At 41.2% G+C, this 17,056-nt stretch overlaps 1 protein-coding gene across 2 annotated transcripts in view; it reads right to left on the bottom strand.

Moving 5' to 3' along the window:
• TRIP12 (thyroid hormone receptor interactor 12) overlaps positions 1–17,056 on the bottom strand; it is a 120,507-nt gene that overhangs the window by 97,141 nt on the left and 6,310 nt on the right. The gene's annotated exons all lie outside the window — the stretch shown is intronic.

Raw genomic sequence — 17,056 nt, 5'->3', positions numbered from 1 at the left:
TTGTTTGTAACCATTTCTGAGTGCTTTTTGAAGTTCGGGTTATTGTCCTCCTGGGAGACCTATGACCTCTGGGGGAGACACAGCTTTCTGACACTGGCCACTACGTTGTGCCCCAAAATTCTTCGGTAAGCATTAGATTTTACGGTACCATTCACACAGTCAAGGCATCCAGTGCCAGAAGCAACAAAGCAATCCCAAAACATCTTTGAACCTCCACCATGTCTGACTGTGTTCTTTTCTTTGAATGCCTCTTTTTTTCTGTATACAGTGCCAGAAGGATTGTGGTTTTGTCACAGACATTTCAGCATACTCGAGTCTTGCGTTTTTATGCCTTTGTGTCAGCAGTGGTGTCCTCCTGGGTCTCCTACCATGGCGTCTCTTTTCATTCAGATGGTGACAGGGAGTGCAAGCTGACACTGTTATACCCTGTGTCTGCAGATCAGCTTGAATTTGTTGAGAAGTTAATCTGGGTTCTGTATCCATTCGAACAACCCTTTGTTGTAATTTTTCAGTAATTTTGCTCTTCCGCCCACATCCAGGGAGGTTACCTACAGTGCCGTGGGCTATAAACCTCTTGATAATATTGCGCACAGTGGACACAGGAACAATAGGATCTCTGGAGATGGACTTGTAGCCTTGAGATTGTTGATGTTTTTCCAAAATTTTCTCTCCCAATTCCACAGACAACTCTTTACAGTTCCTTTTTTTCTCCATGCTCAGTGTCACACACAAGACAAAGGTTGAGTCAACTTTTCTCCATCTTAAATGGTTGCAAGTATTATTATTTATTGCCCACATCTCTTACTTGCAGCAGGTGTGCCTAAATACAAATTAAAGGAGCATCACATGCTTGAAAAGCAATTACTTCTTACAATTTAAACAGGGTGCCAATAATTTTGGCCAGTGTATTTTTGGGTTTCTGTGTGGGATTGTATTATATTTGACTTTTCTTCTCTTGTTTTGTGTTCTTCCAATGCAAACCAAAGAAATGAACATGTGAGTATCAAAACATTTGCAACTGCAGCAATTTTCTGAGAGAAGGGTTGCATTTTCTGACAGGATTGCAAGGGTGCCAATATTTTTGGCCATGACTGTAACAATTATAAAATCAAAATTAAACACAAACACACCAACAAAATTTAACTGAAAATAATTAAAATGATATGAAGGCAAGGTGGCAGTACTGACAATATAAATGTTAAGGCCACAACTATATTAGGATATTATGGGGTCCAGAAAGGCCTGTCTAAAAACATGTTTTTAGCAATCACTTAAAAGTTCCCAGTGAGCAAGAGATTGTTCCAGAGTTTTAGATTCATTAGACGGCGCTATCAGGTTTTCTTATTTTTCATGTATATGAAAGAGTATGCTTCTTTCTGATCACTGATTTCAGGTTTCCCAGTTTGTGTTTTTTGGCACTCCAAAGGTCCTAAAGAACCCTTGAAAACTAGTCCAAAAAGGCAGAAATAAGACTACATAAAACCAATCTAATATAAAAGTAGCCTACAGTACATGAGAAAGAAAAAGTATCTCTATAGGCACTAGTTTATATTAAGGCACTAGGTTTAAATTACCATATTTGCACAGCACAGTGACACACTGGCACAGTCACAAAGGTCTACCCCCCGACCTGTTGATATTTGTGCAACACAGAGTATTTATTTTATATATGTGCAAATATTTATGATGTGCTTTCTATGAGCAGAATGTGATGCTTGCATAGAATGTATTTAACCAATCAATCAGACTGTATCTATGGTCTGCCAGGCTGCTATAAAAGATAGTGTCAGCCAGGAGACATTTAGGGTCAGTTAAGAAAGGGACCCATACAAAATGTAGACTGATAGTGATAGGGACTGATAGGGCTGACAGGATATTAGGTTATGTAGCTCACAGAGTCATACTGAAATGTAAATGTAACTGATAATATGTACTATGTCTAAAGCTAAAACTATTACAAATATAAAAATATAACAAAGTGATAACTATTTACCAGCGAATGTCATACCAAACAACTAAGTATTTAAGCATTGCTCTTATGTACTATAGTTCATACATACGTTTATTTATAAACCAAGCTATGAGTGTTTATCTGAAGTACAATTGCTGGCACAATCACACAATGTGGGAGAATAACATTTCACTCTACATTACAGTACTTCAAATTGTGGTGTTGGAATATATAAATTGGGATATACATTATTCCACATTCTTAAAAGCACAATTTCATGTGTATAAAACATGAACTGCAATCCTTAGAAATGTGCTTAATTTTCAGGCCAAGTGAGCTATGACTTAGGGAGGTGTGCAGTTGGTTAATGTAATCAAGTGTCTTTAAGCCACCAGAGTATTTCCATCCTACTTTTGAGACACCAATATTACAAGTTGTGGTTGCTGTTGTGTGCTGTCAAGTTTCTGGCAAACCTATAAATGAGCAATCTCCAAAATGTCATGTCTTCAACAGCTCTACTCAGCTCTTGCACACACAAGCCTGTGGCTTCCTTCAGGAAGTTAGTCCATTTCATACTTGGTCTTCCACTTTTTCTACTACCTTCAACCCATAATATATTCCATATCACAACCCATTTGCTTTGTCATGTAGAATTCAGAATAACCAGTACAGCCTTATCTGAATGCTTCACAGTGGGCTTTTTCTCCCATAAACCATACTTTGGTGTAAGTGTTCGTAATCAGCTCTTTCAACAGAAACATTACAAAATACCTGTCATTACAGGAAGGGTGTGTGCAGGAAAGGCATGAAGAGCAGACACTGCAGAGCATGTAGGCATGATGAAACCCTACTTCCAGCACAACAGTTCTAAGAAGATGGTGGTGGTGGTGGTGATGATGATGATGATGATGATGATGATGATATACTCCCCACTCCACCAATGAAAGCCAGACAATCAACCAAATGTCAGTTTATTACCTTCACTCTTTTCAAATACATCCTCATAAAAAATTCTATTGTTTGATTTCATCGCCTGGGGAGAATAACAGAACATTGGGCTTTTGAGAAATACTACCAAAAATGCACAATTAACTTGCTGAACTGAAGTTTGTTCACATTCCAATACCTTCACATATATCCACCTGAATCAGCTTTAGTAACAAACTAATCATTCCCTTTCTGATATAAGTGAATAGCTAATTTTAAAGATTTTCAAAATCAGACCATGGGGGGAACATATGATTATATGAAGTTTCTGATAAAATTCTTAAAAGGAAATTCTAAAGGCATAACTACAAATAATTCCAGCAACAACAGGTGGAAGACAGCCAGGGTGGATTTTTATTTAATCAAATCAATTTAAATCACTATTTAAATCATGATTTAAATCACTGGTTCTTAACCTTGGGTTACTCAGGAGTTTTGGACTGCAACTCCCAGAAGCCTTCACCACCAACTGTGCTGGCTGGGGTTTCTGGGAGTTGCAGTTCAAAAACATCCGAGTAACAAAGGTTAAGAACCACTAATTTAAATGACTAGTTAGTAAGACTTGATTGAGATCATGATTTTTAAATGTAAAGACTTATTCTTGCTGGCAGTTATAATCTTTAATATTTGCAATCAGATAAAGATTTCATATTTAGAATAATAACCTGTCATGTTAATAAAACAGCTACATCAGAACTGATTTCAGTTTAATAAGTTAATCACTCATATTTGGAGAACTTTGTTTTATTTAACTAAAACAATAATAATATTATAAGCAAATACAAGAATAATACATACTCTTGTATTTGCTTAAACATCAATGTTTATTAACTGAAGTGATTAAACAAAATACCTTTTTAAAAAGCAAACTATCTTCCAAACAATCTTTAAACCTACCATTTAAGGTACAGAAGGAGGCTCCCTATCTGCATTATCTGAATCTGCTGATTCACTTATTTACTGCCTGAAAATACTAAACACCTCCCCCCCCCCAATTTTGGGATCTTGGATATGAGAAAACCAAGAGTAGAAAACATAACTGCACTATCTTCATTAAAAAGGTAAAGGTTCCCCTTGACAATCTGTCCAGTCATGTCCAACTCTAGGTAGTGGTGCTCATCTCTGTTTCCAACACACAGAGCTAGCATTTTGTCCACAGACAATCCTCCATGGTCACGTGGCCAGCGTGACTAGACACGTACATTTTGGCTTAACAGGTAACATCATAAACAGATCACCTACAGAATATAATATTACAGAAATATTTGCATGCCTGACATTTAGGGAAAGGTCACAATCAGAGATGGGTCTGAACTACGAAGTGGAAAAAAACAAACTGGGCTGCTTCATGGTTCAGTTCATGCAACCCATTTTGCTGAAATAAAGTACAGAACTTTTTTCCACTCAGCACTTTGTTCCGCTGCAGCAAAACGATGCCTGCCTCCCTACTGGTCATGCCATCTCCTCCATCTTAAGAGACACCAGCCCAGCTTCGCTTCCAGAAGTCAGGCCTGCAGTCTCTGTGCATGCACATGGCTATCAGTTTGACCTGTGCTGTCATCAACTTGCAGGTGTGTCCATGCACAGAAACAGCAGGTCCAGCTCCTGGAAGGGAAGCCAGGCTGCTGTCTCTGAAGATGACAGCAGTGGGGGAGGAGGAGAAGGTTTCAGGAGGACCATATGGAAAGGTGACAGGGCAACAGGAAGAAGGCAGGCAGGCAGCAGAGAGAGAAGAGGCAGTAGGTTTCCCTCCCTCAGGCACAAACTGGAAAAACAAATCACAAACCCGTTTGTTTTTCCAGGGGGTTGTGACTAGCATGAACCAGTCCAATTTGTGTTTTTTTTTCCAGTTCATGCTCACCTCTAGTCAGAATCAGCCACCTTCCAACATTCAACCTCAACAAGAAGCACTTTTTACAGAAATTCCCAGAAATGGCTGTCCGTTACTGGCTGAAACTCTATTGTCAAACTTTATGTCATGGAAGGCTGATGACATTATCAGCCACAGTGGTTTTTCAGAAATTAAAAAATAGAGTCTCTCCTCCCGAAGGTCCAAGGATTCATAATTTCTGAAAGCTGCTACTGTCAAAACGATGTAACTGCTGGCTTTGATTTTCAGAATTAAAGACAACAATCCCCCAAACCCACAGCTCTCAGCAGCTTCCCCATGACGAAAGGGGTATGGTTAAGGGGCACAGAGTACACTTACACTGGTGTGAAGTTGGCTGTTCTTCTCTGCACCCGCCAACGACAGTGTTGATGAGAAAACCCTATTTTCCTTAGGTTCATTTTGGTTCTGCCAACACAATTCCATAGCCAATTAAATATTGTATTTCAATGCTACAAGCCTCCTTGGGTCCTTTTCAATGAGAAAGGCAGGGCAAAAATATTTTAAATAAATAAATAATAACCCAGTTCTCCACATGTCCAAGGGCCAAACTCTCCTAGGGATCAATCCATTTTAAGAGGCAGATGGTTCTTTTTTTCCAGATTATAGTCCTGGTATTCTTGGCTATCCCTTCAAGATTCACAGATACTCTGAAAATCCATCTCCTTGATTTTAATCTAGGAGAGGTGGAATGATAGCCCAAGAATGGATGCACATTTATTGTCAATTCTTTGAGTCTGTATTAATTGCTACCTCTCTCCATATACTTGCTAGGTAATTGAATTTATCAACAGGGTTTGTATTCAGGCATCCAGTAATGATTCTACAGCTTTCACTGAATCAGTGGGGATGGCCACACCCGGCAGGGGGCAGGATGACGAGTCTCCCCGCATGGCTCCTGATGGCCACCAGAGTAGGAAGAGAATGGTGCACCACTGGAAGGACAAGCAGTACCAGTATCACAGCAGGACGCCTGAGTGGCTGGTCCGGCGCCAGGGGCCAAACCCTTGTTAGGTCCAGGTGTGCAGGGATATTTGTATTCCTATACGAATACAAATATCCCCATCTCTATTGGACACACATAAATTTCCTCTAAACAGACTATCGGAAGAAAAATCACATGATTAAATCAAGTTTTAAATTGAGTGCTGTCCTCTGAAGATGTCGGCCACAGAGACTGGAGAAACGTTAGGAAGAACAACCTTCAGAACACGGCCAAAGAGCCCGAAAAACCCACAACAACCATTTTAAATTGGATTGATTTTAATTTAAATCAAACAGACTCTACTGACTATTAAGCCTGCACGAATTTATAGATCTGTGCTCATGCATCTCTAGTTAATACAAACATTCCAAGCACAAAGATGACAAAGATGAGCAAACAATGTCTTAGCTAAGGAAAGTCCATGCGTATACGAAATTGTATGGTTTTTTACTTCCATTTCTCAAGCAAAGATATGATAATGGGATACAGCAAGTATCTGTATCTACTGGCCTGAAGTAACTATGACTTTACATCTGTTGATATCAACATGAAATCACATTAGCAGAAGTTCTATTGCTTAGCATAGTAAATTGCACATTGTTATTGTTTAGTCATTAAGTCATGTCCTACTCTTTGTGACCCTATGGACCAGAGCACGCCGGGCCCTCACTGCCTCCCGGAGTTGGATCAATCTCATGTTGGTAGCTTCGATGACACTGTTCAACCATCTCATCCTCTGTCGTCCCCTTCTCCTCCTGCCCTCACACTTTCCCAGCATCAAGGTCTTTTCCAGGGAGTCTTCTCTTCCCATGAGATGGCCAAAGTATTGAAGCCTCAGCTTCAGGATCTGTCCTTCCAGTGAGCAAGGTTTATTCTCCTTGCAGTCCTGGGGACTCTCAAGAGCCTCCTCCAGCACCACAATTCAAAAGCATCAATTCCTCAGTGATCAGCCTTCTTTATAGTCCAGCTCTCACTTCCATACATCACTACTGGAAAAACCATAGCTTTGACTATGCAGACCTTCGTTGGCAAGGTGATGTCTCTGCTTTTTAAGATGCTGTCTAGGTTTGTCATTGCTTTCCTCCCAAGAAGAAGGCATCTTTTAATTTCGTGGCTGCTGACACCATCTGCAGTGATCATGGAACCCAAGAAAGTAAAATCTGTCACTGCCTCCATATATTCCCCTTCTATTTGCCAGGAGGTAATGGGACCAGAGACCATGATCTTAGTTTTTTTGATGTTGAGCTTCAGACCATTTTTGGTGCTCTCCTCTTTTACCCTCATTAAGAGATTATTTAATTCCTCTTCACTTTCTGCCATCAGAGTGGTATAATCTGCATATTGGAGGTTGTTGATATTTCTTCTGGCAATCTTAATTCTGGTTTGGGATTCATCCAGTCCAGCCTTTCGCATGATGTATTCTGCATATAAGTTAAATAAGCAGGGAGACAATATGCAGCCTTGTCGTACTCCTTTCCCAATTTTGAACCAATCAGTTGTTCCATATCCAGTTCTAACTGTTGCTTCCTGTCCCACACAGAGATTTCTCAGGAGACAGATAAGGTGATCAGGCACTCCCATTTCTTTAAGACCATGCCATAGTTTGTTGTGGTCCACACAGTCAAAGTCTTTTGTTTTTACGGCAAATTGCACTAGAGTAGGCTAATTAATAAACAGAGATTTGGTGAGTCAACCACTCCATAAGTTCCAACGATTTTAATTACTTTAGCATAGTAAGTCAGAGTAGGCCCTTTTAAAACAATGGAACATATGGAGTTGACTCACCAAATCTCCATTGATTAATGGGCCTACTCTACTGTGATTTACTACACTCAGTAACAGAATTTTGGCCATTACATCCCCTCAAAGTCTTAAAAAATAACCACACATATATTTCCCAATATTACTTTTTTGCAACATTCACAATACAAGTCAGAAGGCTTGGTGTTATAATACAGTGGTGCCTCGCTTACCGATTGCTCCGTTTAACGATGAAATCACTTAACGATGGGGTTTGGGTCATCGCCAGAGCGATCGGTTAGCGATGGCCTCTATGGAGATAAATCGCTTTGCGATCATGGCAAAGCGACCCTTGCACGTCCGGGAGGAGGTGGGAGGATCCACCCGGTGGGGAGCTAAGGGGGAGCCTCTCATCCCAGCCAAGGGATCCCATGGAAGCCCAGCCTCCACTGGGAGTCCCCCACCACCACCACCGGCCTCTCTCTCCTCTGCCGGCTTCCCCCTTTTGCCTTCTAGCCCGGAGTCTGTCCTCCCCCCCTCCTCGCGAGGGGTGCCTCTTGTGAGCCCCCCCCGCCTGACTTGCCTTAAAGGAGCAGAGAGGGCTGCTCCGCCGCTGCCAGGCTCCCACTCCAGACTAGGCAGCGCAGGAAGCGCGGCCCCGCTCTCCTCGCCTCCCCTGCCTTCCCTCTTTTTTCCCCCCTTCCCTTCCTTCTCGCTGTCTCGCTCTCTTTCAAGGGGCTCTTTCAAGCGGGTGGAGCTCAGGGCCTTTGACAGCCAATCCCGGCCGTCCAGCCTTGGGCTCCGTTGGGGCGAGGGGAAGGGGAACGTGCACCCACGGAGCAGAGAGGGCTCCGGGGCTGACTCGTCATCAGACAAGCAGGCTCCGGTCGTGGCTGCTCCTGTTCCTACTACCGGTGCTCCGCTGCCAGGCTCCCACTCCAGACTAGGCAGCGCAGGGAGCGCGGCCCCGCTCTCCTCACCTCCCCTGCCTTCCTTCTTTTTTTCCCTTCCCTTCCTTCTCGCTCTCTCCCAAGCCAGACTCAAGCCGGCGGAGCTCAGAGCCCTTGGCGGCCAATCCCGGCCATCTGGCCTTGGGCTCCGTTGGGGCAAGGGGAAGGGGAAGGTGCACTCTCTCACACACACGCCGCGCGCGCAAACACACACACCACACACTCGGTGGAGGAAAGCAGTGGTGGGCTCAGGCAGGCAGGAGAGAAAAAAAGAGAGAGAAGAAGAAATAGCTCCCTCGACAAGGAGAGCAGATGAGAACATCGCTCCTTCTCGCTTTTGCAATGCAAAGTTTAAAAAAGGGTCTGGGAACTTTTCTTGAACAGCTGATAGGCGGTTTCAAAATGGTCATTGGCTGTTTTGCCTCCCTTAAGAGGCACCGAAAATGGCCACCCCTATGGAGGATCTTCACTTAAGGTTAGTTTTGAAGCCTATAGGAACGCATTAAACACGTTTTAATGCGTTTCTATGGGCTTTTAAAAATCACTTAACGATGAAATCACTTAACGACGTTTTTTCCGGAACGGATTAACGTCGTTAAGTGAGGCACCACTGTACTATCAATACTTTTAAGTCAATTATTTAAATCAGTTTGTGTTATACCTATCCAACTGATGTTGAGAATAAGTATGTCAACTATTGAGTAATAAAGGTAAAGGTAAAAGTTCCCCTTGACATGTATCCGCGAAGGCTTTCACAGCCAGGATCTAATGGTTGTTGTAGGTTTTTCAGGCTCTTTGGCTGTGTTCTGAAAGCTGTTCTTCCTAACGTTTCGCCAGTCTCTGTGGCCGGCATCTTCAGATTGTCTGTTTCCTCCCCGTAGAGGTGTTCAATGTATTCGCAAAGGCTTTCACGGCCAGGATCTAATGGTTGTTGCGGAGTTTTTTGAGCTCTTTGGCAGTGTTCTGAAGGTTGTTCTTCCTAACGTTTCGCCAGTCTCTGTGGCTGGCACCTTCACAACAACCAATCCCCTTAACAATTTGTCCAGTTGTATCCGACTCTAGAGGGCGGTGCTCATCTCCATTTCCAACCCATAGAGCTAGCATTTGTCCAAAGACAATCTTCTGTTGTCACGTGGCCAGAGCAACTAGATACGGAATGCCATTACTTTCCCACCTTGGTGGTACTTATTTATCTACTCACATTTAGCATGCTTTCGAACCACTAGGTTGGCGGAGCTGGGACAAGCGACAGGGGCTCACTCCGTTGCATGGATTTGATCTTGCGATTGCAGGTCTTCTGACCTTGCAGCACAGAGGCTTCTGCAGTTTAACGCGCAGCAGCACCACGTCCCCCCAACAAACTACATATTAAATACATAAGACACTCATTTCCATAGCCAAAATAATTCTGCTATCAAATAAACTCCAGTTTGTAAGCCATACAAATTCTTGATGTACTCCTAGAGAAGAGGTACTAGCCTTGCCCAAAAATCCTACATTCTTGCCTTCCTTATTTTACACAACCACAAGCCTCTCAATACTGATCCCCTGCAGATCTCTAATGACACAATGCACAAATTTATTTTCTATGGCATAGAAAATATGATTTCCTCACACCACAAAACTGATTTTTATTACCATTCAATGAGGTCCCCAATAGCTCAGGTCACCAAGGCTAACTGAACTTCATTTGAATCTACATTCACCTACAGTTAGGTATCATGCATCCTCTTTTCCACCCAATCCCAGACATGGAAAATACAGCAAGTTTGCCCATGAGAGAAAGGAAGAAAGCTTCCCTTCATAAAAGTTTAAGAATTATGCTGGGGTGCACCGAAGCCCATCTAGTCTAGCATTCTATTCCCACATTGGCCAATCAACTCATGGAAAGCTCAAAAGCAGAATAGGAACACAACAGCATCCTCCCATCTGTTTTGTCTATCTACTGAGAAGATAATAAAATCATGATAACTGGTAACTATTAATTATTATGACATTTTCAAGAAGCATAACATAGGCCCACCTGGTACAATTTATTATATAGTTTGATGAAGACCAATCTTTTTAAAAAAATCAAACTGATTTCAATTGGGGGTGAGTAAAAACCAATAATTTTTGAAGAATCAAATTGATTTAAAACACAACTTAAATCACAGTTTAAATTTTAAAAATTGTTCAAAATCATTAATTAAGGTCAAATCCACCCTGTTTAAATCACAATTTAAATTTTAAAAACTGATTTTTTATTAAAATCATCCAAAAAAAATCAAATTTCTTGATGTACATCATTATTTAAACTGTGATTTAAACAGGGAGGATTAGAATTGATTTAAATTATGATTTAAATTTTAAAAATCTGATTTTTAACAATTTAAATTTTAAGTTTTTTAATTTAAATCATGATTTAAGTCATGTTTTAAATCAAATCCACCTTAATGAAGACAGATATATGATACAGTTCTTCAGAATGTCAATATACTGTATGATGAGTTAAGAAAAAAAGAAAGTACAGTGGTGCCCCGCCAGACAGGCGCTCCATTTGACGATGAAATAGCTTGACGGTGATGTTTTTGCGATCGCAAAAGTGATCACAAAACGATGTCCCCTATGGGGGAATTTTGCTCTGCGATGATCGGTTCCCTGCTTCAGAAACTGATCATCGCAAAGCGATGATTTTTTAACAGCTGATTGGCGGTTTCAAAATGGCCGCCCGCTGTGTTTTCGCGCAGATTCCTTGCTGCACAGGCAGCAAAAATGGTTGCGCTATGGAGGATCTTCGCTGGACAGTGAGTTTCAAGCCCCTAGGAACGCAATAATCTGGTTTTAATGCGTTTCTATGGGCTTTTTAAAATCGCATTACGACGTTTTCGTTCCACAGCGATTTCGCTGGAACGAATTAATGTCGTAATGCGAGGCACCACTGTATGTGCTTTTCCCTCAAGTACCTCCCAGCTCCTATAATAAAATTGTCTGGAAAGGTAATAATCTAAGTAGCCCTAAACAGCTTGGCATCTGGATTTGACTACTTTCCAACTTCACAATTCTATGATATCCAAAGCATTTTATCTTCCAGTACAGGTCTGCTCAGAATTCGAGACCCTGAGATGAGGACAAGTTATCTATTTCATTATCCAGAAATCCAACATAGGCTTTCCCTATAGCAGCACTTTGATAATTGAATTCCCTCCCATGGAAAGTCAAGCTCGCACCATCTTTGTTGAGCTTCTATTACACAGCTACAACTGTGTTGCTCTATATCACAACTGATCATCAAAGCTGATTTCATAATTGGCTCTTGGAATTCTTTTTAGTTTGTTTAAACCAGACATAAACATATTTCCTGTATGTTGCTCTGGAAGCTCTGGCAAGTGGGAAAGTGATAAATGTTTAAAACAGTAAATAATCTAATTAACAAACGAAGCTAAACAGTCTGTATCAATGGAGTAAACTGAAGCATAATTAAAACCTCAATATCAGACTTAATAACTAGATAACTGATCATATAGTTAGGCATACCCTAAAATGTGGGGACATCTGCCAAAGGTTCAAAGAAGGGAGGACTAAGAAAAACCCATTAAAATGGACCAGTGATTAGTGTGCTAAACAGTTTTGAGACAATTCAGTACTCTATTACTGAGCTAGAAATCAATATCCTTAGCCAAAGGATTTAGCCTTTACCCCCAACAACTTCTATAGGTTGGATGTTCAAGCAACATCCAAGGTCAGCCTACAAAACCTAGCATGTCCTCTAAAATAGTGATTCTCAGATGTTCCCCAGATGTTTCTAGATATTCTTGGACTCCCAGAAGACTTCCCCACCAGCTGGCCAAGATTTCTGAGAGTTGTAATCCAAGAACATCTGGGGACCCAAGGTCAAGAACCACTGCTCTCAAATGATCACTTAAAACTGCTGAAAAACTACCAACACCTCAAATAGGGATGTGACACTCAGATTTTGTATTTTTGGACTCTAACTCTCAGAAAAATTCCCCAGGTCTAGTTTTTGTTGGAGGTGTAGTTCTATGGGAATGCCCCATAGAGCCTAAAGTGCAGCAGGACTACACCTCCCACAAAGACCTAGAACTCCCAGGAAGCACTGGGACAGTTTCCTTTTCATACAGGAAGTATATCTGTGAAGATTCTCAGATATACTTCTCAGGAAGTCGTTTTCTTCACCACTAGGTAATTCCTACACAAAGAGAACCAAAAGATGGGCCTTAATTCAGTAATTCAGTATTTCTATGTGTGTGCATTTGGTCAGGAACTCCCAGAATTTTGCCTGGAGGAGAAGTCTGGGGTTGGAATTAAAAAGAATGGCAAACATCTAATCTAAAACTATGAACACAGGTAAAACTGGAGAACCGCACAGTCCTGTAAAGTCTGATGTCATTGTTAACCCTCTCTGTTGCCTCAATCTGACAAAAAGAAACTAGGAAAAGTGTACTGTTTATATACCGTCCCATTGTGCTTAATAAACACTTTGGATGGTTTACAATTCAATCATGTACGTTACACATTGTCAAAGCTCAACTATGTAAGCTACGCATTGCTAATGCTCAACTATGTCAATGCTCAAGAGCAGCTCAAGTAAGTCAAGGACTGCTCTCATGATCCTGTGAAAGTAGCTTTAAATCCAGTTGGCTTCCTATACCACTGAGAGCAAGCCGTTCAGCAGAGTCATCAGCCATGAAACCAGGAAGGTATGGATCTATTGCTCTCAGTAAAGCAGCCTGTATCCATAGGAATGATGAACTTTAGTCATTACTGTAGTTTATTCACATACAGAATTATGGACAATACTAATCAATATATGCAAAAGTAAAAAAATATTCTTCATTTGTTTGTTTCTTGCATTTGTACCTTATGTTCCCATCTATGTGCTCAAGAAGGCACACACAATTCTACTTTTTCACACTTGATCCTCAAAACAACTGTTTCAGGCAAGACAAGCTGGGAGACAGTGTGACCGGCCAAAGATCATTCAGTGGGTTTCATGGCTCACTGGGGACTTGAAGCAGGATCTCCCAAATCCCAATCCAACATTCTAACCACCTTACCATACTGACTCTTTGTCAAGTTAATGCAAACTAAAGCATCTTTGTACTGTTGTGAATTACCTCGCACAACCAAACAAGTAGTCCAGAGTTATAGATTTTTGTGGAATTTCATCTCAATATCCAAGGTCTGATCATTGGGAATGTCTATGAAGAACCTGAGGAATACATTTATAAAATCCGTATTGCATCCCAAGTCTTGTTCCAAAAACCTTCACCAATTAGCAACAGACAAGGGACACAATAGTCCTGTACTTCCAACATCCTAAGATGAGGAAAAAGCTGAAAGGATGGGTATCTTGGTCCACGCCCATAGCAGTATTTGATTCCCCACTATTTTTCCTTCCATCCACCATAATCCCAAGATATTCACTTTGCTTTTTTTTTCCATGTCCCATTTAAACCATTGAATTATCTCACACTGCTTATGAAGTGCTCCTTGAAACCAAAATACACAAGACAACAGAGCTGAATCACACAGGATAACATATCACAACTAAGAAATTCTAAGCCTATATAGTCCTATGCATTTAACATGGTGACATCACTTCCTCTCCCATATTTCTTGCTACTACCATGTTTCCCCAAAAATAAGACAGAGCCTTATATGAATTTTTGCTCCAAAAAAAAGCATTACGGCTTATTTTCAGGGGATGTTTTATTTTTTTCATGTGCAACAATCTACATTTATTCAAATACTGTACAGTCATGTCATCATCTTCTGGTTGTTGCACAATGCTGCACAATGGTGGAGGGTGGGGTTTCACTTAACTGGGGCTTATTTGGGGGGTAGGTCTTATTTTCGGGGAAACATGGTACGTATCTGTGAATGTTTGGATTTTAGGCAAGATCACAAAACAAAAAGGTGTAAGATCGAATCCTCAATTAAACTCAGTTTGTATTTACCATGCCTTGTTTACAGAGATCGTACTAAAACTAGAAACCAGTACAACAAATGCGGGACTAATATTAACTAGAAATACGCAAAACTTAGACACATTTATAAATATAGGTAGTGGGCCCTCGACTTACGAACTGCCCTAGTTACGAACATTTCGGGTTACGAACCCAATCTCATCGCAAGTAGTAAACCCTACTTGCGAACACAGATCGGGTTACGAACCCAAAAGGCAGGGAGAAAGGGTGGGAAATTCGAATTTCCTGCCCTTCCTCCCTGCCTTTGGCGCTTTCAAAAGGCTTCCTCCGACATCGGAGGAAGCCTTCTGAAACCTCCGAAGCCAAAAAGGCAGGGAGAAAGCATGGGAAGTCTGAACTTCCTGCACTTTCTCCCTGCCTTTTTGGCTTCGGAAGCAAGCCAGGCTGCCGGGGAGAAATTGGCTCCCTCCTTCCACCAAACGGTGAGTCCCCTTCGCACCGGCTGAGCTCAGCCCGGTGCGTAGGGGACTCACCATCAGGTGGAAAGAGGGAGCCGATTTCTTCCCGGCAGCCTGGCTTGCTTCCGAAGCCACCCATCGCGGCGGCGGGGACCCCCAGGGAGGTCTCCCAAGGGCTTGCACGCCACCATGGAAGACCTCCCTGGGAGTCCTCGCCGCCACGATCAGTGCCTTTGGAGGTTTCAAAGGGCTTTCCCTGACATCCGAGGAAGCCCTTTGAAAGCTTCAAAGGCAGCGGAGCACCGGGCAGCTTCGGACTGGTAAGTTCTTTTTTAAAAAACCTTTTCTGTGTGGGTTTTGGAGGGTGGGTTTGGACTGGGGGGGTTATGTTTCTGTGGTGTGTGTGTGTGTGTGTGTGTGTGTGTGTGTGTGTGTGTGTGTGTGTGTGTGTGTGTGTGTGTGTGTGTGTGTGTGTGTGTGTGTGTGTGTGTGTTTTGCAGTCCCAACGTGGGACTTGCTCTTTTTATTTTTATTTTTGTATTTATTTTATTTTTATTTTTTTGAAATGCTGGAACGGATTAATTCCGTTCCCATGCATTTCAATGCGAAATGGTAGGTAGACTTATGAACTTTCCAAGGTACAAACGTCCTCCCAGAATGGATTAAGTTCGTAAGTCGAGGGCCCAATGTATTTGAAACAGTGGCACTACCAAAGCTAAATAGGCAAATTAAATGATAAATTACTGGGCAAACCAAAGGATCATGACAAGGAAGAAATGCGGAAGGATCTAAACCCAACCAAACAACATATGGGAGTTAAGAAATAGGGAAATATTAGGGCAGCTTCTCATGAGGATTAATCTGAAGACTAACACAAATTATGTCCCAAGCTTTTACAAACTTAACATTTATTTGGTCAAGTATTTTGTGCACAGCTTTCAGTAGCTCAGAACAGGAATATAAGCAATGATCACTGAAAAGGCCACAGTACATCAGGATGCTCCAATGAGACTAAGAAAGCAAAGAGAAAATTCTCATGCACCCATAAAGTTGATCAGGTAACATTAGTCCACCCACAATAAGTTTGATCTACCTCACAAAGTTGTTTTAAAGATAAGGTGAGAAAATGAAAATAAGTATTAAGGTGGAGAAATGAAAATGTGCATTCTGTGAGCTGCCTGGGAAGCAGTGAAATAAAAGAAGTTTATAAAAAAAATTATCAATGAGATGTTCAATACTACTTTGGCTGGTCAAACACTCAGCTTCAGATCATATTATGCCAAGGACGGCATTCAAATAGCCCACGAGCAGCATATAGCTCCATTGCAGTTTGAGTTCTGTAGAGTTCCTTTCTCAAATATAGAATATATTTTTTAAAATTGTATTTTAAAAAATACCATCAATCTCCTTCATCAGAACATGACTTGGAACATAATTCTAATCTAGATTCTACTTTTTCCTAAGGTTTGCCTCCCCAACCGTTTTAAGAAAAAGAAAGCAAAATAGTTTTTTTTTAAAAGTTTAAACACACACACACTTCCAGTTTCATTTAGAAAAGCTGTTGTGAACCTAGTGCTTACTCACTCAGTATTATGAATTTCACAGATATCAAAAGGACTCAGCTGGTCTGAGCTCACTAATTAGAGGGACACAACAACAAAACAGCAATTCTTTTATATCTCACAGACACTCTGTAAAGATTATCACTTGTATAAAATACAAACTGAGTGAAAAATTCAGTAAAACTGTTATGACTTTGTTGGAAGATTAGGTTTCCCAGACCAAAGTTAATACTCTTCGGTACCAATTTGCTGTACAGTACGTTGCATATAAGTCTGAGCGAGGTCCAGGCTCTTAGACAAGAAAGAACCAACAGAACACCCCATTCCTTAAAGTGTGACATTTTAAAATTTAATTCATTAACACTTTTTGTATCCTGGCATAATGAGAATCAATTGTATGTTAGCAACGTAATATAATACATCTACTTAACTGCTCATTTAATTCAACAAAAGTCAGAGAATGGAATGAGTAAGTCCACAACAAATTAACTGGCCAACATCTTCTTGCAGAGATCCACTGATGTGGGGGTAGGTTACATCAGCCTTACAGTAGAACTATGTATACGCAGGATATTGGTTATAAGCTCACCCACCTCATGGATCCC

The sequence above is a fragment of the Pogona vitticeps genome, chromosome 3, assembly GCF_051106095.1.
Source record: "Pogona vitticeps strain Pit_001003342236 chromosome 3, PviZW2.1, whole genome shotgun sequence".
NCBI lineage: Eukaryota > Metazoa > Chordata > Lepidosauria > Squamata > Agamidae > Pogona > Pogona vitticeps.
The sequence above is the reverse complement of the archived record's forward strand: the minus strand, read 5'-3'. Positions and strand labels throughout refer to the sequence as shown.